This window comes from Cryptomeria japonica, chromosome 5 (genome assembly GCF_030272615.1).
Source record: "Cryptomeria japonica chromosome 5, Sugi_1.0, whole genome shotgun sequence".
Lineage (NCBI taxonomy): Eukaryota > Viridiplantae > Streptophyta > Pinopsida > Cupressales > Cupressaceae > Cryptomeria > Cryptomeria japonica.
In genome coordinates, this window is record NC_081409.1 from 415,217,070 (window position 1) to 415,244,475 (window position 27,406).

Consider the following 27,406-nt stretch of genomic DNA (forward strand, 5'->3'; position numbering starts at 1 on the left):
CACTCATTCTCATACCAATTTTTACCACTTTTGACCATCAAGAAGGTCAATTTCCTACTCAAACCACTACTTATGCACAAAATGCAATCCTAGGCAAAAACTAACTCAACTAGGCCTACACTTGACTTATCACACTCACTCTTGGACCCTCCTGGAGTCCTTATTAAGTACCTAACTTGCCTAAGGTCAGCACAAGCCAAAATTGAGAAAATAATATAAGCCTAAGTCCTAGGTGAGCCCTGCACCACCCCCTTTAGGAGGAAACAAAACCAAATGTGTATGCATGATATCTTCCCATTCTTGCAAGGAATATGTAGGAATAAGATGCAAAACATATGATGTCTTTGAACTCTTCCTAGTGGTCTCCATGTTGATGTTGAAAGTTGTCATGATCAAACCAGGTGTTCTACGCCACACTGATGAGAATGATAATCTAGAATCTTCTAGAGACTGATGTAGAACACAATCCAAAGACAAATATACCTCCTCTAAAGTTAAATATGTGTCCTCTAGATTTTGTACAAAAGTATCCACGCTAATGTCAAACTATGATTAATGATCATGTGGAGAGTGAACAAGAGGATCCAAAGGTTCCTCCACAAAAACTAAAGAAGAATCATCCTCATTAAAGAGAAGATGTATGCAATAAATAGTATCTCCCAGATCTCCAATACGAGACTCTATAAATAAGTCTGAAATTCCTATCAAGAAGTCATCCCACCAAGCATTATCTAAAAGATTGTGAATGTCATGCTACAAAGAATCACAAGAATATTTTGAAGAAGCAACACTCAAGCCTGAGAAGCAATAAGTGTAGATGGGTTATCAACAAATTGACCATCATAGGAGAATATGTTCATACAAGATGGGGCAATAGAATTCTCAAAATCATCCACAAGAGCATGGTTATCCAAGGAAACATCACTTTTAGATGAAGATCCAATGGATCCATACAACTGTTGGATGATGGTCCAAGAAGTGAAAGGGCACTCAGTATCTTCTATGTGATGTAGAGTATCCACAAAAATAGTAAGACATATTAGTCCATAGACCATGTCATTGTTGTTAAAACAAGCATTCTTTTGTTCATAGTCACTTGGCTCAGGAACGAGTCCATGGAGATAGGGTAGTAGATCTTGCTCAATGTAGTGATTCTGTGTCCCTTGTTTCCAAGACAAATAGTTCTCTGAAGTTATCTTGACAATAGAAGGATGAAAATAATTATCAAGAGACATGACCAACCCACCCATTAATGGAACTGTTGGTCTCAAAAAAGACACCCAAGTTCACCTGCAATCTATCTATGAAATGGCCAATCTCAATCAATGAAAAGCTTCAGGGCTTGGACAACATAACATAGGATCCTAATGATCCTCCTACACTTTAGGTTCTACTAGTCCTAGGGGGGACACCCTTTTGATGCATAAAATGCAACCAGTTACATACATATGACATCAATAAAAGCAGATGAATCTCAAAAGGCTCAACAACAAGGAGGTTACTGCAGATGGGCTAGATCTACATTGACATCTCAACTAGATTGGAGCATGAGATAGGTGGAACAAACTAAAACTACAAACATGAAAAGTAAATGGATATTTGATTTTAAAATCTCTAAGGATTCCCAAAATCTGCAAGATCAATGCCTTATCCAAGGGCATGGAGTCATACATAAATCTACAAATGAAAACCTCTATTGCAAATCCAATTTATTGAGAAAGATATCCCTGTATTAATGCTTGACATTAATACACATTGTAAACTCAAATAGAGGATCATACATATCCACACATTATCCTGAGTCCAAAATGATTATTCATAGAATTTAAACTCTTCCTTGAAGAGTACCTAAGAACACCCATTGCACTCCCACTTTGAGAGGACAAACCCAAACTCCCTTGAAGACTGGATTTATTGAAAACTAGAGAAAGCCTAGAGACAATCCAATAAACTGTATATATTCCCTACATATATGTGACCTGCAATAGAAAACATCTACAACAAGAAGATACTCTATTACTTGAAAAGAGGACACTGCTATACAAAACTTCTAGAAAAAAGACTTAGAGGAATGGAAACCAAGATTATGGAGCCCTGCTCACAATAATCTGAAACCTCTACAAAATGAGAAGAGCCTTGAATAAGAAGGAAAGGGAGGACAAAATTAGATCTCATCCTTTGACAACATCAACCACCCTATCCTTCAGCAATAACTACCCACACAACATGTCCTACAGAACATCCAATCTCTCTGACTGAAAAATTGAATCTGAGATCCAAAGGTAACTACCCTAAAAATACTTGTTGTGGGTTACACTTGACTGCAGAATCATATTCCTTGAATCGAGATATTTCCAATGATATATAACACTTATATATTAGGCAAAAATTAAATCCCTCAGCCATCAATCTTTCTGCAGGTCGGTCGTTTAATTTTTTGACTGTCCACCACAGTTAGAAATCATATTTAAATATTTGAAATTTGCCATGCAGATATCTACCATGCATCTTTGCCATGTGGCATCATCTGGTTCATTCTAGGGCCCTTCCCCTGCCACCTCAGCACCACCTAAGCTTACCACCAGAATGAGGCTCTTTGTTTCTTCCTCGGCTTGCTTGTTCTTCTCTACTGGGCCACACTGCTTGGTCGCCAAGTCATGGCCTTTAGCCACAGAGAAACTTCATGTTGCAACTTGGTGAAAGCCATTGATCTTCCTCAGATCACCATCGATCTGTCCTTACTTGCCCGTCCTTTACCTCGCCTGAGCAGCTCCCTCTATCACTTTCTCTTCTGGTGGGCCTAACACGTGGCACATTCTAATTTGCCTTTGGATCCATCTACCCACCACCTTGGACTTGCCACCTGGTCAATTGCTATGTTGCATGTGATAACCATCAGGCACTTTCACATGGTGGTATAGTGATGGCCGTAGATCTTCCCTCAAGCTTCTCGATCCTTAACGCTTGGGCCACTTTCCTTTTAGCGCAAGTGCTTTGTCACCAAGTCACATGGGATATTTGGCAAGCACCTCCATCCTTCGATATGGAAACAACCATTAGATCATCTCTCCCGACTGTTGATCCTACTTAACCTACTCGGACCTTACCTCCTCTGAATGGCTCTCACTTATGCCACGGTGTCACCGCATAGCATCTTTGGATTCACTTTGAGATCTTCCTAGAATCCACCTGTCCAGTCAGGCCTGCCACTTGTCAACCCCTGATTCACCACCTGATCCACCTGGACTGCCCAGTCATCACCACCAGAACCACCATCTCTTTTGGTTTGTTCAGCTTTAGCCTTTCGGCCAAACTTCCTCTTTGGCTATCCATTTTTGTGTCTCGTCGAAACTCCATTTTAATCGATGCCATCACATTTTGATGAAATCAGTTGAAATCCCTTCGATGTGCCCTTGATCGATGGATCCGAGCACTTAGTGAACTATTTTCTTGTCTTATCAAAAACCAAGTTTCATCGGCACCTTCACTTGTCGATGACACTGATGCCTTCGATGAGTCTATTTTGAGATCTATCGAAGCCATCATCTACTTGATATACACCTTGATGATATGCCACTTGCCTGCTACATGGCATCATTTGATTGGCTCTGGAGTTCACAACTGGGTACCACCTGTCGTGAGGGTATTCATTTTGGGCTCTCCACTCTGACACCTTATCACGGCCTCCACTAACCATCAGAATGAACCGCCTGCCTTAATCACTTGCATTAGCTGTCGGCCATGGTTCACCGCTAGTGGTTTGTCGCCAAGTCGTAGGTGATATCTGGCGAGCACTTTTATGTCGCAACATAGCGACAATTCTTGGATCCATCTCGATCACCATTGATCTTTCTTGATCTGCTCGACCCTTAATCCCTCTGAGTGGCTACATCCATCTGCCATCTATTCTATCGCATCACCACTAGACCTTCCACCTCATCAACTGCATGTCACCATGCAGAACCTCATGACTTGCTCAGTGCTTACCTCAGCGCCACCTATCTTGCCAGCTCATCAGTCGCCAAGTCACGGCCATTAATAGCCGAGCACTTTCATCATGTGGTATAGTGATTGTCATGGATCTGCATTCAACCTGCTCACTATTTAACTCACCCTTTTACTGCAAAATAAGGCCGCTCTAAGATGCATGCGCATGCGGGCGGCCCACCACTTGCTTGATTGGCCACTTGCCAAAAGGCAGAAGCTTTGACACTTAGGATATATGCGGCCTTGCATATAAATACTAAAAAGCTCCACCTTGTGGCCAATGTGGGATAAAAGTTCACCTTAGCCCTTTTCCAGTGGGTCCCACCACTTAGTTGTCATGTCGCGACTGTTAACCATCGAGCACTTTCGGACTGCAGTATAGCGACAACCGTGAGATCAACAGGAACCTGCTCGATCTTTAGGAAGCCCGACAAAGACATGGGAAAAGACCTAAGACTTAGGCAAAAATTGATCAAATTTATTTGAACTCGCCCAGGCCTAGACTTAAAAGGGGCCTCCTCTTGACGACACACAGACCCTTCCGCTTAAGTGGAAAAATAACAAGCAAAGACCTTTAGCAAAAGAAAGGGACACAATGAACCATGAACCTTGAACCGATTAGCAAATGGTTCAAAACAGACATAATGCATTCTCACTTGCCTAATAAAATAGTACAAAGCCATGACACAAGCAAGAGAAATGATTGAACCTTGAACCTTGAACCTTGAACCATTTTGATTCAAGGGTTCAAGTTCAATATGAATTACAACAATGCGCTACAGAGGCTTAATTTTTCAAATGTCTACACGGAAAAGCAAAAACCCTAAACCCTTAGAATTTTATAGGTCCCAACAAGAACTTTATCTTAATTCATGATTACACAAAAGACATAAAGAGACACCCCCTTTCAACTAGTCTCAAAAATCAAACCCCCCCCCCCAAACAAAAATAAATAAAAAATATTACAAGGTTGGTACTTTATAATTAGTGCATTACTAGGATTTTTATCATATTACAATGCTTTTAAGGCTCCAATGGCTAAAAATAAAAATTTTCAATACAAATAATTTTGATACAAAATCTGAAAAAATAAGCCTTATAGCTACTCAATGCATCTCAATACCTTTTCAACAACTATTCATTTTTTTAAAAATAAAGTTGTGAGGTGAAAGATATGACCTGTTGAAGAGAAAAAGAAGTAGTTGATACAACCTACAATATCTGATGTAAAAAGGAAGAATATTCAATGATAAATACAAGAATAGAAATTGCTCATTTCCATCTTTTCGTCAAGTATTTTTTTGCAAAAATTCGATACTCGAGGCAAAAGTTATGCACCTTTTAAGAAAGGTTGTTGAATTTGCCTGCTAGAAAAACAACTTAGGCCTTGTTCAAACTCGAATTCTGCAAAAAATATTAAATTTTTGGGAACACCATAAAAAAACTAAAAGTTTTTCGATTCTGGGAACAAAACCCAAAAATTGTTTTTCCTGAAAATTAATGAAAGTTAGAACACTAGAGCCGAAATGAAAATAGCTCCAGTAAAAAAATTTCACTTTAATTTTTTTACTGTGTCCTCCAAACTCTGATTTTGGTGAAATAAAAGTCACTTTTGACTTTCTCAAGCCTTCTGTACACTCTGGAAATGTTAAAGAAGTCTCCAATATTACCAAAATGTTGCATTCACCCATATCTCAAAGGAACACATATATAAAAACCAGATTTAACTAGAAGTTATTTTCCTTTAAATTGTTCTGATTCTCCAGGTCACAAGAGAATGCAGGAGAAGAGCATACTTGGTTTTTAAGGAAAATATTAGCTATCTAATAGTCTCAAATCTCTCAAATAAACCAGAAAAATAATGAGCTATACCAGACAACATGACTCTGATATCATGTTAGATTCTACGAGAAATGAGAATCGAGCCAAGATCTGATGTCGGTCATAGATCACATGCAACTCCAAGCAACAGGTGATCGAAGATCAAAATAACTGAATGAACATAAATTATGACATGAGAGAAAAATAGAGACAAAGAGAATTGTGGAGAAGACTCTCACCGAGCAATCACTGAACTTGGGAAGGTGAGAGTATAATGCTTATTATATAGAGAAATAATAGCATATACAACCATGAGGTGCATTAACTCCCACCTCCATAAAAAGTGGGAGATTTTACCTACTACCCCATAAAACGTGAGAGGTTTTTACCTACTTGGTAAATGCCAAAACATTTGGCATAACCTCCTTACATAAAAACAAAAAAAGGAGTTATAAGAGGTGGCATACAGGGCCAAAAGAGGGTGAGAAACCCAACTACCCCATAACCCACTTAGGAAATGACAAAATAGAGGTTATGAGAGGTGGAACAACAAGCCAAAAGAGGGTGTGTAACTCAACTACCCATGTGAGGTGGAGAGTTGCACATGTAGCTGAAGTATTTCGCCACATGTCCTCATATTAACCACTCCTGATAACCTAAGTAAGTTTAATAAAATATTTGTGTAGGAAAAATAAATATCCCCTAACATAAAGAAACTAAAAAAACCTACACTAACAGCCACGACTCCCCACGCCTCCAAAAACATAAAAAAAAAATTAATTTTTTTTAAACAATAAACATAAAAACATCTAAATCAATCAATTTTTTTTTAAATAAATTTTAGCCAAAACCCCATCAAAATTTATAACAACAATTTTTTTTTACAGAGGCTTAATGCACAACCAAGTAGTAAAATAAATTTATTAACCTCTAATCCTCTAACTAAATCTAGAAATTTTAAAATGATACAAAGAATTATAACAAATAACACAATAATCTAATACATTTCCAAACAACCCGAGGACACTGAATTGAATCTCCCATTCATAGGGATGGAATAAAATGCAGAAACTTTAATTTGAATGTCTTTTTCTAGAAAAACCCAAATTGCCAAATGACTCTTAATTTCTTTTATAACAAATTTGAATTAACCACATCCAATATAAATAACAGGAATCCCATTTTTAAAAAAACCCAAAATAATTTCTTCCATAACTTTTAAGAGGAAATAACCAGAAGAAGAAAAATTCTTAGTCATAAATCTAAATTTACCCAAATTAAATAACAAACAATATTTTTGAAAACACTCATAAAATTTTCAAAACAAAATAGTACCTCACCCCTAGGGATTTCGGTCCCTACCTATAATCACACTCCTGGAAGAAAATTTGCAAGCCAAGCCTCTAGTTCCAGCTTTGGCAACTCACATGGATTTCCCCAAAAGCAACTTCAAAACCTCTACAAAAATTCTTTTTTTCCAGAACTGTCTCCCCAAAATCAAGAAAAAGGAAACAACAAAGAAACAACCCCTCATTTTGAAAATTTTCCAAAATATAAAAGGTTTTCTTAAAAAAGTCCTCTTGGGAAATGAAAATTTCCCCCAGAACTCATGCACGCATAGAAGATCCAAAAGCATCCCATTTAGAAACTTTATTATTATTTTTTTAATTAAAATTTTTAATAAATTTAATAAACAATTTCAATTTATTTCAATGTGAAATACAACTCCTTTAACTATCAAGCTAAAGCTTTTATTAATATTTATATAAACCAAGCTTTAATATTAATTAAATTATTAATTAAAAAAATATTAATTTATAAATTAACAAAGTATTTTTACTACATTAATACCTTAATACTTATATATATAAATCAATTATTTATTACACATAAGTAATAATAAATAATTAAATAAATCTCAACGCTAACAAGCCTATAAAGAATTAATAATTAAATTCCACCAAAATATTAAAATATAACTCAATTAATTAATAATAAGGTCTTATTTACTTCAATTACAAAGTATTATTATTAATTAATTCGTTTACCACTTAATAATACTTTATTAACCAAATGATCATGCATTAACCTATCCTCCTTAATATATTTATAATTACACACATAAACATCAATTATTAATTACTCGTAAGTAATAATAATAATTAATTTAAAACTCTGTCGATTAACATTTAATATCAAATATATCTATTGATAACATTATTGGAAAGATATAATACACAATACCTCATTGTTCTATAGCCGACCTAGAGGGGCATTACATCCTCCCCCCCTAAAACTCGACTTACTCCTCAAAAACACAAAGGCTAAGATGACAACAAGCACACATTAGTCCTAAAATCTTATTAATAAATATCAAATTGTACATATATATATCTTTTTTTTTCAAATAATGAAACATCATTGCCAAATCCTTTTATAAATGCAATAATTCATGAAAAAACATGTAACAGAGTAATTTAATACATTTCAGGCATAGTAAAACTTTTCTAATTTTCACTCATAATAACATAGTGAAAAAACACAATCTACTCAATAATTTACACATACATACTCATCCACATCACTGGGAAGTACACATCATAAGGTTACATGAGTATGTTTGATGCTCAATCATAGATAATATGCACAATCAATATCCCTATGCATGATCTCAAAATAAAATTACATAATCATATATATCCAACATCTCCATATCACAACATTTCACTCAAGGGCTTGATGGTGCTAGGGTACACACCTAGAGGTGTGACCTTCCATACAAGACCCTCATGACCCTCCCTTGTTTGTGTAAGGTGGTTAGCCTCCAAGAGATAGTCACCACACATAGGAGGGTAGTGGATCCTAGCTGCTTCACATACCCCCATACTCAAAGGTTCCTTGTGTCTACTTTCTTATATACACTCAACCAAGATTGCCTCATACGTCCTTGGAGAGGAATCACATCACAACACTAGACCAACATTCAAAAATAATAAAGATAAAATAGTTTAGCCACAAAGATTCAGATGAATAAAGAAAATTAAATCATCAATCTCAACAGTAGGATAAGAAATATCCATGGAATTGCAACACTAAGTCAAATATGAAAAAGATCATTTTATTGTGGCTAAACCTTCACAGTCAAAAATAAAATAAATTATTAGTGCACATATATAAATAAATAAAAATATCATAAATTGCACATAACATCACTATGTGACTAGAAGCTAACCACCAAATGAGGAAGGGGGTAACAATCGTCAAGCTATCGAAATAGCTCATCATGTGGTGCGACATAGTCATACTATCCACATGGCATGGTGGTGTGCACGTCAGTGTTACCCTGCATCACATCATCATGTGGCATGGCCCTACCCTAAACAAAAGTGGTAGGCTGCATGGTGATGTCTACTACATCCCACATCATGTCTCCACATGACATGGCAATACTCCAAGCAAAGAAATCACGCAATGGATGTATCCTGCATGGTAGTGTACCTTGCGGAAAAATGCACATGCAGGTAACACCTCACATAGCGACGTACCTCTCAGGATACTCACCATAAGCTAGAGGTATACATGGGTAGGTCCCACCCATATGCTACCGATGCAATAATAGTCAAGCAACCATGGGTTCCCCTCTACACATGCAAGTGTCTCCCTATCACTTTGCATCAAGTAGGAGTACATAAGATACATATGCACCTTCATGTATCTATGTATGTGCCATCGTTCTCTCGAGCTTGGCTTTCTACCATCAATAGCACGACATTATCACCTACTGTTGTGTCAGAACATCAGTGGGGTGTGGCATCATACCTATTACATCATGTCGGAACATGTGTAGGTACAGATTCTGTCTCAACATGGGTAATAAATCTCCATCCTCATGTTGGACCTAAAGTACACATATACATGAAACGCATGGTCCCACTTGGGTTATCATGGTAGTCCCTCTCACCCTAGACCCCGACCCCCAAGTGGCGACACATGTCATCACATAGTCCTAGTGGGTTATCCTAACAGTACTTTTCACTCTTGACCCGGGCCCCCAATTGGAAACTCATGTGGAAATAACATACCTTTCATGAGGACAAGGTAAATGATCCTCCAAGACATACCATCAACATGCTCAAGAACTGTGGGGATTAGGCTAGCACATATGAACCATATAAGTTGGTTCATCAAAAGGGGAAGCAATGAGTACACCTTTTTAAATATAGTTTTGTTATATATATATATATATATTCCTCAAATTAGAGAATCTAAGGTTGCTTCACACTGCCATTATTCGTACGTCGTTCCATACTATTTGAGGAATGGTGACTCCCGTTACTACCCCTTCACATACTGACTTATCAACAACCTATGGGTTGGCACTCAGTAGGGTAACAAACATGCAACAAAACATAAATAGTATGGTATTCCCATACCCTTAAACAAACATATCCTCCATGGCTGATTACTTCATCAACCCATGGCACATAAAGAAAGTACTGGTTTCTCATAACACACAACATAAGAATTGGTACTGGTTTATTCACATTTACAGGGAGTACTTTTCAATAACACTGGCATCTACTCAAAGAAAGATCTTCATTACTATTCCACATGTATAACTATATAGAAATTATTCCTAGATACAAGTACCCCCAATTTCCTTAAAATTCCCTTTAGAGTGCATAACACTAATCCACCATCATTATAAAGATTTCAGCAACATTCAAGGAAACTCCATCAAATAATAACTTGTCATACATTTATTCACTGTACTAGATCTCTCAGGTGAGCAAATTCTTTTCAAATTCCATTTACGAGGAAATGGTAACACCATTTCCTTTCATAATTACTTATCAACTACGACATTCAAATTTCATCAAAAGCATATAGGTTCTTTTCAAGGTTTAAGCTAGCCATTACCCAAGTTAATAAGAACATGAAAGAATGATTCAAGTTTCACATACACCATTTTAAAATATCATCAAGTAAAATGACATTCCATCCAATGAATGCAATACAATAACTTGTTTCCTAACACAAGACTCATGCTAATCAAACAATTCTCATCACCTATACCAGTTTACTTATATTCCCAAGTTGCATATCCATTAATAAAACATCTAGACAGAGAGAAGAGGAAAAGAGAGTGATCTATCATTCTATCGAATAATGTGAATATACCAAATCAAGTAAGGCCATATAAGGATAATTAAATTCTCTAAGTACACAATCTTTATCGAACAATACAACCACTACCTTATGCTATATATTTACATTTTGATAGGGAGCACAAATATAATCATCCATGAGATTTCTTGGATTTAATAAACATAACTAGAAAACTTAGGAACATACAACAAGATGAGTTCTATACAAGCATATTTTATCCACACAAGATTGCATTCATATAATAAGAAAATATTGTTAATTGGTACAAAATACATCATAAAGCTTCATACTTTTATTGCTTACCAAGGTAGGGTAAGGAGGAAATGAAAAGTAATACCCACACAACATATATATCATCTAATTCCTTGACCTAGATGTAAAGCTTAATCCAAAGAAGATACATGCAAATTCCCATGCACAACCACACTTCTTCTAACTAGTCCTAAGGAAAACACATTCAAGTATATGCTAGAATCCTTCATGTAGTTCAAACTAAATCACCAATTACTAACATTATAGATTTATACACAAGGAATTGATACATACAAAGTTGGACACTTTAATTAGGGAAAAGGAAGATAGCATTAAGTAAAATATTTAGTTAATGACTTACTATGACAACACACCATACAAGAATAAAGATAAAATACTTGACCAAAGATCCCAGTGTTGCAACTTGGGCTTTGATACCAAATGTAATGCCTGCCAAAATAACCTAGAGAAATTAACCAACTAACATGCAAATAGAGAATTTTTTTTAAAACATCTACTAATACAATATAATCAACTAACTACTCGTATGCATCTAACATCCATTAACATGATTTACCATTTCCCATCATGAACAATATCACCAAACATGATACGCAAGTGGAAATAGAACACAACATAACACCTATCTTCCCTAGGGTATCTCGACATCATTTCTTTCACTACTAACCATAAGAAACAACATCATAATTATAAATAATCCAATGCACACTACTTCTAGTATCAATTATTCTTTCCATGCACATATGCAAGATCATTTTTAATATATATATGATAAATGCGATCTTCATCAATGAAACTACCAATTAACCCCTTTAGATTCATTTTAAAGCACCAGTGACAAATGTTCCTAATCCCAATAACTTTCTCATTCCTAGCATCACAATCTATTACCAATATTAATTACCACATTGTTAATCCATTCCTTAAACCATAATAGACATCCATACAACACTAAATGCATAACCATAGAGCCAATTCCCTTTTTTCCATTAATGAATCAATCACAAGATACACATGATACAACTTTATGCTCACCTAATATCATCTACCATTTTACATGAACATGTAAAGCCCACTTATACTCAAGAAAACATCACTAAAAGTAGCAACGAGTTTTATTTAAAACAATCACATATTACAATATTACTAAAAGATTATGATTATACACATTGTAACATAAATAATTTTGGTTTAAGCATCACTCAAATAAAAAACCTATCACTTCATACTAGAGATTTCTCTTCTCAATACAAAACATGACTCGACCTGCCCCATGTTTCTGCACACAAGCTTACACCGCTAGAAATGCACATTAGATCTATCAATTGTTAGATAAAAGTTCAACAGGTTAAACCATACAAAGACTTAAACTGGATCAAACATTCACCAATGAAATTACAAGGGTAAACATCCAACCTAGGAAGAATGACAAGATCAGACAAATCTGGAAAAGCCTAACCCAAGGGCTAGACCTATAGTCTCGGGGGCTCATCATAGATGGTCTTGCCTACGTGAATGCGTAGAGACTTTGTAGTTTGAATTTTTTTAAAAGCATGCACGCACCCCTTTCTAGGGTCTCCTGCCCCATACAGTTATCTCGTTGGCTTCCACCCACTTAGGTGAAATAGAGACGAAGTCCTAAATAACCTGATATAAAGGTTGTAGCACAAATTTTCTTACAACTACACCAAGGCTCCCAACACCAACTCCAAGACTAAAATAACTCCATATGATACCTCAAAGGAATAATAATATATAAGGTGATAGTCATAATCTACAACTTATGTTAGAACTAGATTAAAACAAGAAAATGCATCACTAGAACTCTCATACCTAGCTTTGTAGTTTTTTGTCGTCACACCAAAAACATGTACTAGTGGTGGAGGGCGATCTCATCATCGATATAGTCGCTATGCCAATACCCCCCCACACAATAGAGACAAATACAACCATGTATCACATAGGATTCATACCCACTGCAAACCACATCGATAAGCCAAGCTTACACGGATGAAGGGTCTAGGGATTGAGGAAATCGAACCGATGACCTGTGCTCTAATACCATGTAGATTTTTGCCATCACACCAAAAGCATGTACTAGAGGTGGAGAGGGATCTCATCATTGATATAGTCTCTACAGCAAAAAGCTCCACATAAAGGAAGCTTGACTTCAATATGACATATTCATACAAGAGCATAATTGAGCTAGCTATTACTTAAAAAGGGTAACCTCTAACATATAGAACTAGGACTCTTCCTCATAGCTCCTTTCCACTAATGACCTCTTATGAAAAATAAATTACTTAATGCTAAACTAAAGGTAACATGGCTATAGTTAAAAGGTTTATGTACTTAACTAACTACCTCAACCAAATTAGAAAACAAGTACAAGATTCACCTAAAAATAGAAAACATTTCCATGTTGGTCTCGATTGGAATTCAGAAATAAATTCTAATTATTCAACGAAGCACCATAATCTAAAATTAATAATTATGCATCACCAATATACACATCACATGGGGTATCCAACAAACTACTAAAACTTTGACCATTACCAATCTTAACATGGTATAGACTACCTAGAGTTAATTGGTCAACAACCGATCAACTCACTACTACTGGACCATTACAAAATGATAAAGACACGTATTGAAAGCAAAGGTCAAATCAAAGCATTAAACAAGTTTATTTCTTAATGCCATAAACTCATTTGTTAAAACATATTAAAGCATAAAATATGCACACTCTTTTTTAACATTATTTCCCTAGTTTTTCCCAAACTATGTTGTAAATCCAAAGATTTTGATCATCCTTGAATTTCCAATCACATCAAGTTACTACATCAAGAAATGATTACTTAATTTATATTACACTTTCAACAATGTATTACTTTAAGTTCTTTTTATTAAAATCCAAATAATCTCATTAACCAAAACACCACTATGTTAATCCAAGCACATCAATAACTCGAACTCAAAACTATATTAATAAATATACATACATATATATATAAACAAAGTAAAATCTTAACTAAAGAAAAACACCATAACCAAAATTAAATACACCCTACAACGTTTACACCACGAACTATGGATAAAACCCCACAGTCATGGACCTCCACAAACTGTGGATCCCACAGTCGTGGGTTTCCACGGTACTATGGATACCACAGTCGTGGCCCCATGGTCTGTGGTACCATGGTTGTGGGTTTCCCACGGGTTGTGGCTACCACAGTTGTGGTTTCCCATGGGTTGTGGCTACCATAGTTGTGGACACCACACACTGTGGTACTCCACAATGAGGTCGTGGGTAGAGCCACGACTCCCCATGCCTCCAAAAAAATAAAATTTATTTTAAATATATTTTTTTTAAACAAGAAACTTAAAAATATTTAAATCAATCAAATTTTTATTTTATAAATTTTAGCCAAAACCCCATCAAAATTTATAACAACATAATTTTTTTAAAGAGGCTTAATGCACAAACAAGTAGTAAAATAAATTTATTAACAACATCTAATCCTATAACTAAATCTGGAAATTTTAAAATGATACAAATAGTTATTACAATTAACACAATAATCTAATACATTTCCAAACAACCCGAGGACACCAAATTGAATCTCTCATTCACAGGGATGGAATAAAATGCAGAAACTTTAATTTGAATGTCTTTTTTTTTTTAAACCCAAATTGCTAAATTACTCTTAATTTCTTTTATAACGAATCTGAATTCAACCACATCCAATATAAATAACAGGAATCCCATTTTTAAAAAACTCCAAAATAATTTCTTCCATAACTTTTCACAGGAAATAACCAAAAGAAGTAAAATTCTTAATGATAAATCTAAATTTACCCAAATTAAATAATAGACAATATTTTTGAAAACACTCATAAAAATTTCAAAACAAAATAGTACCTCACCCCTAGGGATTTTAGTCCCTACCTATAATCGCACTCTTGGAAGAAAATTTGCAAGTCAAGCCTTTAGTTCCAGCTCCGGCAACACACATGGATTTCCCCAAAAGCAACTCCAAAACCTCTACCCAATTCCCCTTCGAGAAACATCTACAAAAATTCTCTTTTCCAGAACTGTCTCCCCAAAATTCAGAAAAAGGAAACAACAAAGAAACAACCCCTCATTTTGGAAATTTTCCTAAATATAAAAGGTTTTCCAAAAAAATCCTCTTGGGAAATGGAAATTTCCCCCAGAACTCACATATGCACAAAAGATAAAAAAGTGTCCCATTTAGAAACTTTATTAATTTTTTTTAATTAAAAATTCTAATAAATTTAATAAACAATTTTAATTTATTTCAACATGAATATACAACTCGTTTAACTACCAAGAAGAAGCTTTTATTAATATTTATATAAACCAATCTTTAATATTAATTAAATTATTAATAAAAAAAATATTAATTTATAAATTAACAAAGTATTTTTACTACATTAATACCTTAATACTTATATATATAAATCAATTATTTATTCCACATAAGTAATAATAATTAATTAAATAAATCTCAACGCTAACAAGCCTATAACGAATTAATAATTAAATTCCACCAACATATTAAAATATAACTCAATTAATTAATAATAAGGCCTTATTTACTTCAATTACAAAGCATTATTATTAATTAATTCATTTACCACTTAATCATAATTTATTAGCCAAATAATCATGCATTAGCCTATCCTCCTTAATATCTTTATAATTACAAACATAAACATTAATTATTAATTACTCGTAAGTAATAATAATAACTAATTTAAAACTTTGTCGATTAACATTTAATATCAAATATATCTATTGATAACATTATTGGAAAGATATAATACACAATACCTCATTGTGTGAGAGTTGATAAATACAACACCACAGGAGCCCAAACGATCTCTGCAAGCTGAATAAACTTGTTACAAGGAGAAGCAAGGAAGCAACAAAGAAAAACATAAACACATGATATGCTCAAGAATATGAGAGCTCTGTATTCACAAAAATGTGTAATAGAATTATGATACAAAAGAAAAGAATTCAACCTCTAATAGGTCAAAAAAACCTAAAAGGGAAAACCCTAGGCTTGCACATAATAATTAATAAAAGAATTAATTATTATGCACCTATTGTTAGCTTAAGTGTAAAAGAGATAAAGGGGAACTTAATTAATTAAACAAATATCGTTTAATTAATCAAGTAAAGACTCGATTACTCTAACACCCCCCCTTAAGCTAGACTTAGAAAGAAGCTAAAACTTAGAACATCTATTGAAAGCAGGAAAGATGGGTCCCAACAACAAGGCTTGATCAGGTACCCAAATACAAGGAAATTTCTATGAAATGGAGAAAAAGGAGAAAACCCAGTGGGAAAAAACTCCTCTCCAAAAAGAGATAAAAGAACATCCTGAAAGAAATATGAAGGAAGGCCTCATAAAGACCCCCCAAGGATAACTTCCTTCACCCCAAGCATAGAGAGCAACTAAAGATAGCGCGGTGATGCAAAAGGTTTCGTGAAGATGTCTGCAACCTGCTCGGCAGTGGGAATGTAATCCAAAATAAGAGAACCATCCTGAATCAATTGGCGAATGAAATGCATGTGAAGCTCAATGTGTTTCGTCCACTGATGCTCCACCGGGTTGAGAGAAATGTGAATAGCACGCTGATTGTCACACCAAAGAATAGTGGGACTATTAGGAGGAAAATCAAACTCAGTCATCAACTATCGAAGCCATAAGATCTCCTAACTTGTGAGCACAACAACTTGGTACTCAACCTCTGTAGATGATAATGCCTGAGTAGTCTGCTTCTTAGAAGACCATGTGATAGGACCAGAGCCAAGATAGAAAACAAAGACAAAAGTAGACTTCTGATCAATGACATCACCAACCCAATCTGAGTTAGTGTAGCCAACAATGTGAGGTTCCCCTGATGTGTAGTGAATGCCATGAGAAATAGAGCCCCGAATGTACCGCAAAATATGTTTAGCAGCTTGCCAATGACTCTCATGAGGATCATGGGAGAATCGAGAGACAAGGCCAACCACAAAGGAAAGGTTAGGATGAGTGTGTGTCAGGTACAACAAACTGCCAACCAACTGCTTGTAAAGTGTAGAATCTACTTTAGGAGTGGGGCAAGTAGTAATCAAACCAACCCCTAACTGAAAAGGAGTGGGGGAAGGCTTGCAATCAAGCATGCCAAAGTGCTGAAGAATGTCAAGAGCATAATTCTACTAGTAAATGGAGATCCCATCAGAAGACTGAATCACCTGAAGACCAAGAAAATAGTGTAGAAGACCGAAATCTGTCATCTCAAACTGGTCCATCAAGGCTTGTTGAATAGCTGAATCATAGAGGATGAGCTACCTGTGATGAGGAGATCATCAACATATAGCACAAGAATTAGGATCTCACCCTTAAGATGTTGAATGTACACTGTGTGATCAGAATGACAGCGTGTTAAACCAGTGGAGAGCAAGAAAGAGTCCATCTTCTCATACCAAGACCGAGGGGCCTATTTGAAACCATAAAATGAATGCCAAAGTTTGCAAACCAAAGAACTATCCTACACAAATCCCTGAGGCTACTCCATATAGATTTCCTCCTGTAGGTCTCCATGTAAGAAAGCACTCTTCACATCCATATGAAAAATGGGCCATCCCCTAGAAGCTGCAAGGGATAGTACAAAGAGAATAGAGTTCATCTTGGTGACAGGGGCAAATGTCTCAGAGTAATCAATACCCTCAACCTGCAAGAAACCCTTCGCAACAAGACATGCTTTGTACTTATCAATTGAACCATCAGCAACATACTTGGTGTGACACAACCATCGGCACCAAACCATCTTTCCGCCCTTAGGAAGAGGACATAGATCCCAAGTATTATTCCTCATCAAAGAAGAATACTCCTCCTCCATAGCACAATCCCACTCAGGGTGTCCTGTTGCCTCTGAAAACTTATGAGGATCATCTGAAATGGCATGACTCAAAAGACTAGAACCCACAATATGAGAACAGGTGTGAGGAGCATCTAAAGGATCACCAGCCATAGATCCTGCTACCTCAATAGTAAAGCGATCCCACTTAGGCATCTGAGGTGGAGCAGGTGGAGGTGGAGATGGTGGATCATCAACAGTATCATCATAATCATCCTCAAAATGATCCTGAAGAGATGCACTGGGAGGAGTAGGAAGAGGGGTAGACACTGGAGACAGGGTATCCACTATGGGAAGGCACTCATCAAACTGAACATCTCATCGAAACAAGACCTCTCTAGAATCAGGATCAAACAACCTATACGCCTTAACATACTCATAGCAGCCAACAAAAATGAGGGGTCATCTCTTCTACTCCATTTCTCTCCTCTGAGAATTAGGAATAAATGCCCATGGCTCACTTCCAAATACTTGGAAAAAGGAAACATCAGGCTTGTCATGAAACCAAGCCACCTTAGGAGTCATATGTCGAACCGCCTTGTGAGGCATCCAATTTTGAATCTATTTGGCACAATTGACTACCTCAGCCCAAAAAGACAAATCCATGGACCTGGACTGAATCATACAATTCACCATCTCTTGTAAAGTCTTGTTCTTTCTCTCAGCAACACCACTCTACTGAGGGGTGTAGGGAATAGTAAACTGATGTTGTAAACCATGCTCAATACAAAAATATTTGAAAGCCTGATTCACATACTCCCCCCCATTATCTGTATGTATTCTTCGAATAGAACAACCAAACTGCTTCTCTACAAATGTCTTCAAGATTTGAAATGAATCAAAGACATCAGACTTGTACTTAAGAAAGCACCTATGTGTGTCTGGAGAAGTCATCAATAAATGTGAGTACTTACTTGGCCCCAGAAAAAGAAGAAGTAGGGAATGTCATGAGGTCACTGTGAATCAACTCGAAAGGTGCCAAAGCACGAGGGGCTCTTCCCTTCAGAAAGGGATCCCTGTGATGCTTGCCAAGCACACAACCATGACAAACACCATCAGTGCAGGAAATCTATGGGATCCCAAGAACAAGTGCTAGTGTACTCATTTATTGAAGATATCTCTAATTGACATGGTCCAAGATCTCATGCCAAAGCTTACTCACTGAATCTACATGTGCTATAAGAGATGAACATGTACCCATAGAGGGCTCAAATCCATCAAATCTGTAAAGATGAGATGCAATATCAACACTCCCAGTGGCCATAACCAAATCAAAGTCATGGAGGTCCCAAATAACCACATCATGTGGTGATAACTCAACTATCTTACCAGAGCTAGAATGACAAATCTGATAAATGGACAGGAGGTTTGTCGATATGTCAAGAACAACCAGAACATCCTGCAAAGTACCCCCATCCAAAGAGACAAAACCTGAACCCAAGACTGAAAGCTGAACAAAGTCACCCACTGCAATCTATGAAGTACCACAAGAGGAAAGAGAAGTAACCAACTGTTGAGTGTGAGTCATATGGTGAGAAGCACCAGAATCTAAAATCCAAGTGGACCCATAGGTTGAAGCTCAAGCAGTGAGAGAATGACCTTTCCCTATGGAAGGAGAAGACGCTTGAGGTGAGGAGATGTGATGTTGTTGCATGACTTCCTCTAAAGCCTCTAATCATTTCCAACACCTAGAGACTAGATGTCCTTCCTTGCCACAAAAACTACAAGTATCTCCTGATTTCTTCTTCGTCTTGGAGGAAGACTCACTAGACTATGAGGATTTCTCTTGTTTTGGATTAAATGGTGGTTTAGAATCAGACTTAGGAGGTGGCTTGGAGGAATGCTCACTGCCTACAGAATTCTTCTTTGGCTTTGATTTCTACTTTTGCTTCTCCTTAGATGACTAAGCAACCAATGCTTTATTCTTAGAACCTGAGAGCATGTCTAGCTGAGAAAGGTGAGACTGCTCATCAGACAAACGCTCACAAAACACATCAAAGGTAGGCATGGTAAAACAAGCACCCAAGCCATCCATGGTGGAGTAGAAAGTAGAGGCAAAGAACTGAAAAGGACCCTGAAGCTTCAAAAGGATCAAGTAAATGCACTCTAGGTCTGTCTTGGTCTTTCCACACCCCTAGAGCACAAATCTGGTAGTCTTGAATTTGTTCAAAAAATACTCAATGGTGGGAAAGGAATCAGGTAACAAGGAAACTAACTTTGCCTCAATTTGTAATGCTTGGATCTCATTAACTCTCCTAAAGAGAGTCTCAAACTTCAACCACATATCTCAAGGAGTGAGAAAAGAATCAAGGTGAAATATAAGACTGTCGGAAACATGTAAGGAGAGCAAACCCATGGCCTCATCCATCTTGTTTCTATGTTGAAGAAGCTCAAAAGGATGCTACAACAGAGGTTGAACCTCATCCAAACAAGACCATAACCCTCCTGCCCTAAGAAGCCTCATGATGCAAGGCTTCCAAGTGTGATAGTTGTGTGAGGTCAACAACTCAACTGAAGAGTCTGCCATGAAACTTTGCAGCTATACCTATTTGTGTTTTTTATTATTATGTGATATTTTTGAATAGACAGAAGATGCAGAAGAGTTTGTTTGTTTTGAGAGTTTTGGTGTTCTATATTTCTGATATAAATGATAGAAAGCAAGAAAAAAACACCCCCCCACAAGAGATAAACCCAAACCCTAGTACATACTGGTGAGAATGAAGCAGTGCATAAGCAAAAACAACTTCAAACTGAAATCTCATGTACTTGATGAAATATTTGAGAAACAAGATCACATATCTAAATAGAGCATGCTAAGATCTTTCCAACGCCTATTCATTTTTGAAAAACTGACTCCGTATGCTCAAGATATGAAGAAAAAACCAACCCCCCCTACAAAGGCAAGATAGAGGCTGTCTGATGGCAGGGTCAGGCGGAGGTGGCCCCAGGGCGGCGCTTTGGTGGCGGAGCGGGTGGTGCAACGGTGGTGGCCGGGGTGGAGGCCAGTAGCAGTCGGAGGCTGGCAGGGTCAGGAAGTGGCCGACGGGGGTTTGGAGGCCGGTGGCTGGCGGGGCCCACTCTATCAGGGATGACGGCTAGTAGGGCCTGCTGCAAGCCAGGGGGCCCACGGTGCCCTGTGTACCATGGGCTAAACCCCCCAATTTTTATTTTTTTTAAAAAACTTTGCCAAATATTTTTTGAAAAACAAATTTTGGCCTGCATGCCATAAAAAGGCAAAAAATTGAATTTTTTTAAAAATTTCTTGAACTGCGTGCCAGTGTCATATGACCTGGTACAGAACAAAAAAATACCCCTAGAGGCTTAAGTGTCTAAAGTGATCAAGATCTATATGACCATAGGGGTTTTTGGGCCTTCTAAGTATGATGGTGAGGTCTGTTTAGGCCCAAAGTTCTCAAAAAAAGGTCTATCCCTAGGTGCACAAAAAAAACTCAAAACAAGAATAGGTAGCTGCAAATCTGAAGCTCTGATACCATGTGAGAGTTGATAAATACAACACCACAGGAGCCCAAATGATCTCTGCAAGCTAAATAAACCTATTACAAGGAGAAGCAAGGAAGCAATAGAGAAAAACATAAACACAGGAAATGCTCAAGAATATGAGAGCTCCGTATTCACAAAAATGTGTAATAGAATAATGATACAAAAGAAAAGAATATTCAACCTCTAATAGGTCAAAAAAATCTAAAAGGGAAAACCCTAGGCTTGCACATAATAATTAATAAAAGAATTAATTATTATGCACCTAATGTTAGCTTAAGTGTAAAAGAGATAAAGGGGAACTTAATTAATTAAACAAATATCATTTAATTAATCAAGTAAAAACCCGATTACTCTAACACATTGTTCTGTAGCCGGGCTAGAGGGGCATTACAAGCGTTTTATTGCATTTGTGCATGTAGATATTTTATGATGTTTTATTGAGCCTCCTTGTTGATATTATTGTTGTGTATACCCTAACACTACTATATTTGGCACCAATTTCTGACGCATGTTTGTTGAAATTTCAATGAACTATCATCGAATTATGGACAAAATACCCAACAATTTTTTTTGCTTGTCTAATGTTCCCATTTTCGTCAAACTCTCGACCAAGTGTTGTCAAATGATGTTGCGAAAAAATACAAGTGGTTTTTGTCGCAATATCGATGAAAATTTTGTTAGTCACGACGAACAATCAGCACAAAACATTGGTAATTACAACCAAAAAATCATCGCACATACAAAAACTTCATCAGATATTTAAGTGGTTCATCACAATTGCAGCGATGTGGAGCATGCCAATTCGATGAAAATATTGTCGCACATACAACAACATCGTCAGATGTCAATTTCGCAAGTGTCAAAAAACAAAGCATGTGAAATGGTGAATGTTTCACTATTTCACGTAGTCTAAATATGAAGGATGTGAAATAGAAAACCTGTCGTTGTTTCGCAAAGCTAAAATAACGATTTGAGAAATGGTGATTTGGTGAAAACATCACCATTTCGAGAAAGAAAAAAGTGAGGATTGTGAAATAGCGAACTCGATGCTATTTCACAAAGGGCATCAACTACCACTTTGGAATTAGTGAAAAGGTTGCCATTTCGAAAGGAGGAATAAAGCGGGTTTGTGAAATGGCATCAGAACCTTTAATGGGACAGTGCACATATGTGGATCAGCCCAAAAATAATTAAATGTTGCGAATTGTCTTGAATACATTTGAACAAAATGTCTTGCATTATTGCCTTCTGGTGATCGAGAATGTTCATAAGAAGAGATATTGCCTTGTCGTATGCACTGAATGGATAATATTTAGATTGTTTTAATGCCGACTTATGTGGACGAATTGTGTGGATGAACTATAACATTCAGAGGAATGATGGTAGAGATTGTGATAAATGTCGACGGTGGATGGCTATCATAATTGAGTGTGACGTGTTTAAAGCTTGAGTGGATTGGGTGGACTGTTGTTGGGGTACCATTTTATTGGTATCATACTATATGTAGAGTTGTCTTGGGTGCCTTATGCAGCATGGAAGCCAATTTCTCCTTCCATACTGACAAGAAATTAGTCCCATTTGTTTGATGATTCATGGGCAGGAGGCTAAAATGTTTTCTTTTGTTTAAGGATGATCATTTGTACGAGGTTGTGAAGATGTTGTTGGAAGAGGAAATTGTCCATGTAAGTCATCGCTACAGGATGAACATGGAGGCATATTCATTGATTGCGGCTTGGGGTTTCCAATTTGAGGCTAAGGTGGACAAGGTGAAAAATGCTTTGAGAGTTGTAATTGACTCAAGGTATCTGTTAAACTTGGATAGTGTGTGTGCTCGTGTGGTCCCAATGGTGGTAATTCTTCCTGAGATAGGGGTGGCTGGTCCGATGGCGTCGCTACCACTCATTCGATGGGTTGATGATGATTTGAAGGCAAGATGCAAAGCTCTTGCTTTTCGTAGGTGGAAGGCATTCAAAACTTTCAAAAGGTTGAAGCAATGTAATGAGGTTTTAGGGGTTCTTCATGAAGTGGCATGAGAAGAGGTGGATCGAGAGTTGTAGCCGAGACCCTAAACTTCCCAAGCAATGAAGTGACTCTCAAAATTCTATGTATAGGACGCTTATGGGTTAATCCTGCCATTACCAATGGAGTTTGTGTTGTTTGTTTGTATATTTTTATTATATGTCTGTTTTCTCCCCAATTTTGTATGTACGTGGGGATTTTTGCTAGTAGTTTTGGTAGGCCGATTCTACATGTAGTAGGTGTATGCAGGTCTACAGTAGGGTTTGGTTTTTGCTGGGATGGTGGTTTTAAGGGTGGTTTTGGGGTTTTTTTTTTGGGTGGCAGAACTCTGGTGGTTTTTCAATACCACATATACTTGCATATTTGTAATATTTTATTTCCAAGCAATACAATACATAAATTATAGAACAATATTTTTATTCCAAGTAGTACAATACATACATTATCGATTAATTATGGATCAATATTTTATTTCCAAGCAATACAATAATAAATGCATTATAACCAATAAGAAGGGTATAACAATGCATATATTCATGTGTATACTCTGTGTATGCTTTGTGTCTTCATATATCCATGTGTATGCTTTGTATTTTCAAGTGTATGCTATGTGTTTGGATCTATATTTTCAATTAATCTAGAATATGAGAATAACAAGACTGAACCAAAGGGGATATGAAGGTCATAGATGTGTCATGCTTCTCACCTTTGTTTGAGAAACTTAAAATCAACATTGCTTGAGGACAAGCAAATTTGGGAAGGGCGTACTCTAATGTCCCTACTTTGAAATATAATTTAATAATTTAATAAAAAATAATAATAATAAAATTAAGGATTAGAAACTGTAAACTTATTTCTTGGATTAGAAGAATAAATGTATTTCCTTTGCATAAATTTACATGATTTGGCATGAGGCTTATTGTACATGTGCTAAACCAATTTTGTACCTAGAGCTAAATTTATCACTGAGATGTTGTGAATACCCAATCCACCTTTAGACTTATCTAAACTCATGTTTGTTAATGAGATTAGATGGATTTTTTTTTAATCTAGATTTACTTTCCAAATGAAATTGTTGACAACTCTCTAAATTTGAGACTATTGATTTAGGAGCTTTGAAAACAACCATGTAACAATTGGGAATGGTGTCAAGAGCTGATTTTATCATTTGTATTCTAGATGCCATTGATAACCATTTTCCTTTCCAAATAGAGATCCTACTTTGTAAGCTTTGAATGTCTTTCTGATGGTTTGAAGGTTTATTTTGAACCATCAAGAAAGGAATTCCAAAGTGATTTTGAGGTAGTTCTATCATTGGAAGTGTAGGACCCTAGTAATATTAGCTTTTACAAGACAATTAGAGTTAAGGATGTAAACTTTGGATTTGGATGAATTTATCTTTTGACCAAAATCTATTGAGTATCTTTCCAACGAGGACTTAAGAGTTGAATAGGGAGAATTGCTATAAGGCACCCTACAAGATAGCGTTGAATAGGGAGAAATTCTATAAGGCACCCTACATAAATATATTTTCACCACTATCTCATTGTATGAATCTTTCTTTAATAACTAATTCGACTATACTTGTTTATATGAGAAACCCTTAATATAATTATTAATATCTTTCGATTATGTTTTGCAGTTGCAGATCAATAGAGGTTAAAGGTATTTGCTTCCAAAATTTGATCAACATCTAAAATCAGAACCTTATTTAGTCATTTGCCCTAGGGGAAATTACAAATTTGTAAAATCATAACCTTATTTAGTCAGAACCTTAAGGCACCCTACAAGATAGCGTTGAATAGAGAGGACTGCTATAAGGCACCCTACATAAATATATTTTCAACACTATCTCATTGTGTGAATCTTTCTTTAATAACTAATTTGACTATACTTGTTTATGCTCTGCAGTACATCATTGGGTACTTTCTCTTGTAACAAAATGCTAAAGTTGGAAGGAATGCAAAGCATAGTTGTACAATTTGATGACAAAAATTGACATAAAAAAAATAAAAAATGTAAGAACCATAAAAGTTTTTGGGTAAACTCTATGAAAGAGAGAGTTGTATGCCTGAGCCCATACAAGTTAGGTGATCTCATGAAGGATATGTATGCCCATGGCCTCCATGAGAGATGATACAAATTTTCTGCCCCAAAAAGCCTTACCTACTTAACGTAACAAAGCACAATACTTCAGTATGTGCATAAGTTAGCTCCTTGAGGAATTTATACAATTGGTCATGGAAGTTTTGTTGTTGGTTTGACTACTTATATATCAAAGGACCCTAAAACTGGTGAAACAGGTCTAGAAAGTGGAGCACTAGTATTGAGTGATAGGTGTATTTGTTGCATAGATGAGTTTGACAAGATGTCAGATAATGCTCATAGCATGTTACATAAGGTTATGGAACAACAAACAATGTCAATTGCAAAGGTTGGGATCATAGCATCTCTTAATGCAAGGACATTGGTTTTAGCTTGTGCCAATCCTAGCAGCTCACGCTACAACCCTAGACATTCAGTTTTTTATAATATCCAACCTCCTCCAAAATTGCTTTCTAGGTTTGATCTGATCTACCTAGTGCTTGATAAATTTGATGAACAAACAGATCGATGTCATGCAAGGCATCTTGTTGCATTGCATTATGATGAGCCTGAGGATCAAAAAATGGATGCATTGGACCTCCCAACCCTCACTTCATATATCACCTATGCAAGATAACATATACATCCTAAAATATCTAATGAGGCTGCAGAGGATCTAATTTGTGGTTATGTTGAAATGCGTAGGAAGGGCAACCTCCTTGGCAATACCAAAAAGGTTATCATAGCGACACCTCGTCAAATTGAAAGGCTGATAAGAATTAGTGAAGCACTAGCCTGCATTCGATTCTCTGAGTGGGTTGAAAGGTGTGATGTGGTAGAAGCATTCCTCCTAACTAAAGTTGCACTTCAACAATCTGCCACCGATCATTCAACTAGGACTATTGACATGGATCTCATCACTATGGGAGTTTTAGCCAGTGAAAGAATAAGATGAGCCAATCTTGTTTCATTAGTTAGGATTCTTATCATGGAAAAGATGCAGACAAGGGGACCATAAACACGTATAACAGAGTTACTAGAGGAAATGCACAAACAGGGATCCAAGGAATTCAATGTCAATTATATTTGCAATACAACTAGAAACCTTGTGAGCGAGGGGTTTGTTACAATCCATGGAGACCATGTTAAGAGAAGTTGAAGGAATTTTAAGGATGGTATAACACCCATATGATATTTAGTCATGGTGTATTTCATAAGAATGATGTCATAGTGTTGTGACAAACTATTTTAATATTATCTGAGCATTATGCTCTGTAGTACATCATTTGATGTTTTCCCTTGTAACAAAATGCTGAAGTTGGAAGGAATGCAAAGAGTGGTTTTACAATCTGATGACAAAAATTGACATCAAAATAAATAAATTTTAAAAAAATGTAAGAACCATAAAATTTTTGGGTAAACTATGAAAGAGAGAGTTGTATGCCCGAGACCATACAAGTTAGGCAATCTCATGAAGAAGATGTATGCCTATGGACTCAACAAGAGCTGATACAAATTTTCTGCCCCAAAAAGCCTTACCCACTCAATGTAAAAAAACACAGTACCATTTCAACCTTGTTTAGTAAATTGGAAGGATTTTATAGTAGATTTAGTG

General features: G+C 36.3%; 1 pseudogene; it reads left to right on the forward strand.

The window, feature by feature from the left end:
- The window catches only part of LOC131032423 (DNA replication licensing factor MCM4-like), a 41,360-nt pseudogene extending 14,410 nt beyond the window's left edge, over positions 1-26,950 (forward strand).
- The last annotated feature ends 456 nt before the right edge of the window (positions 26,951-27,406 follow it).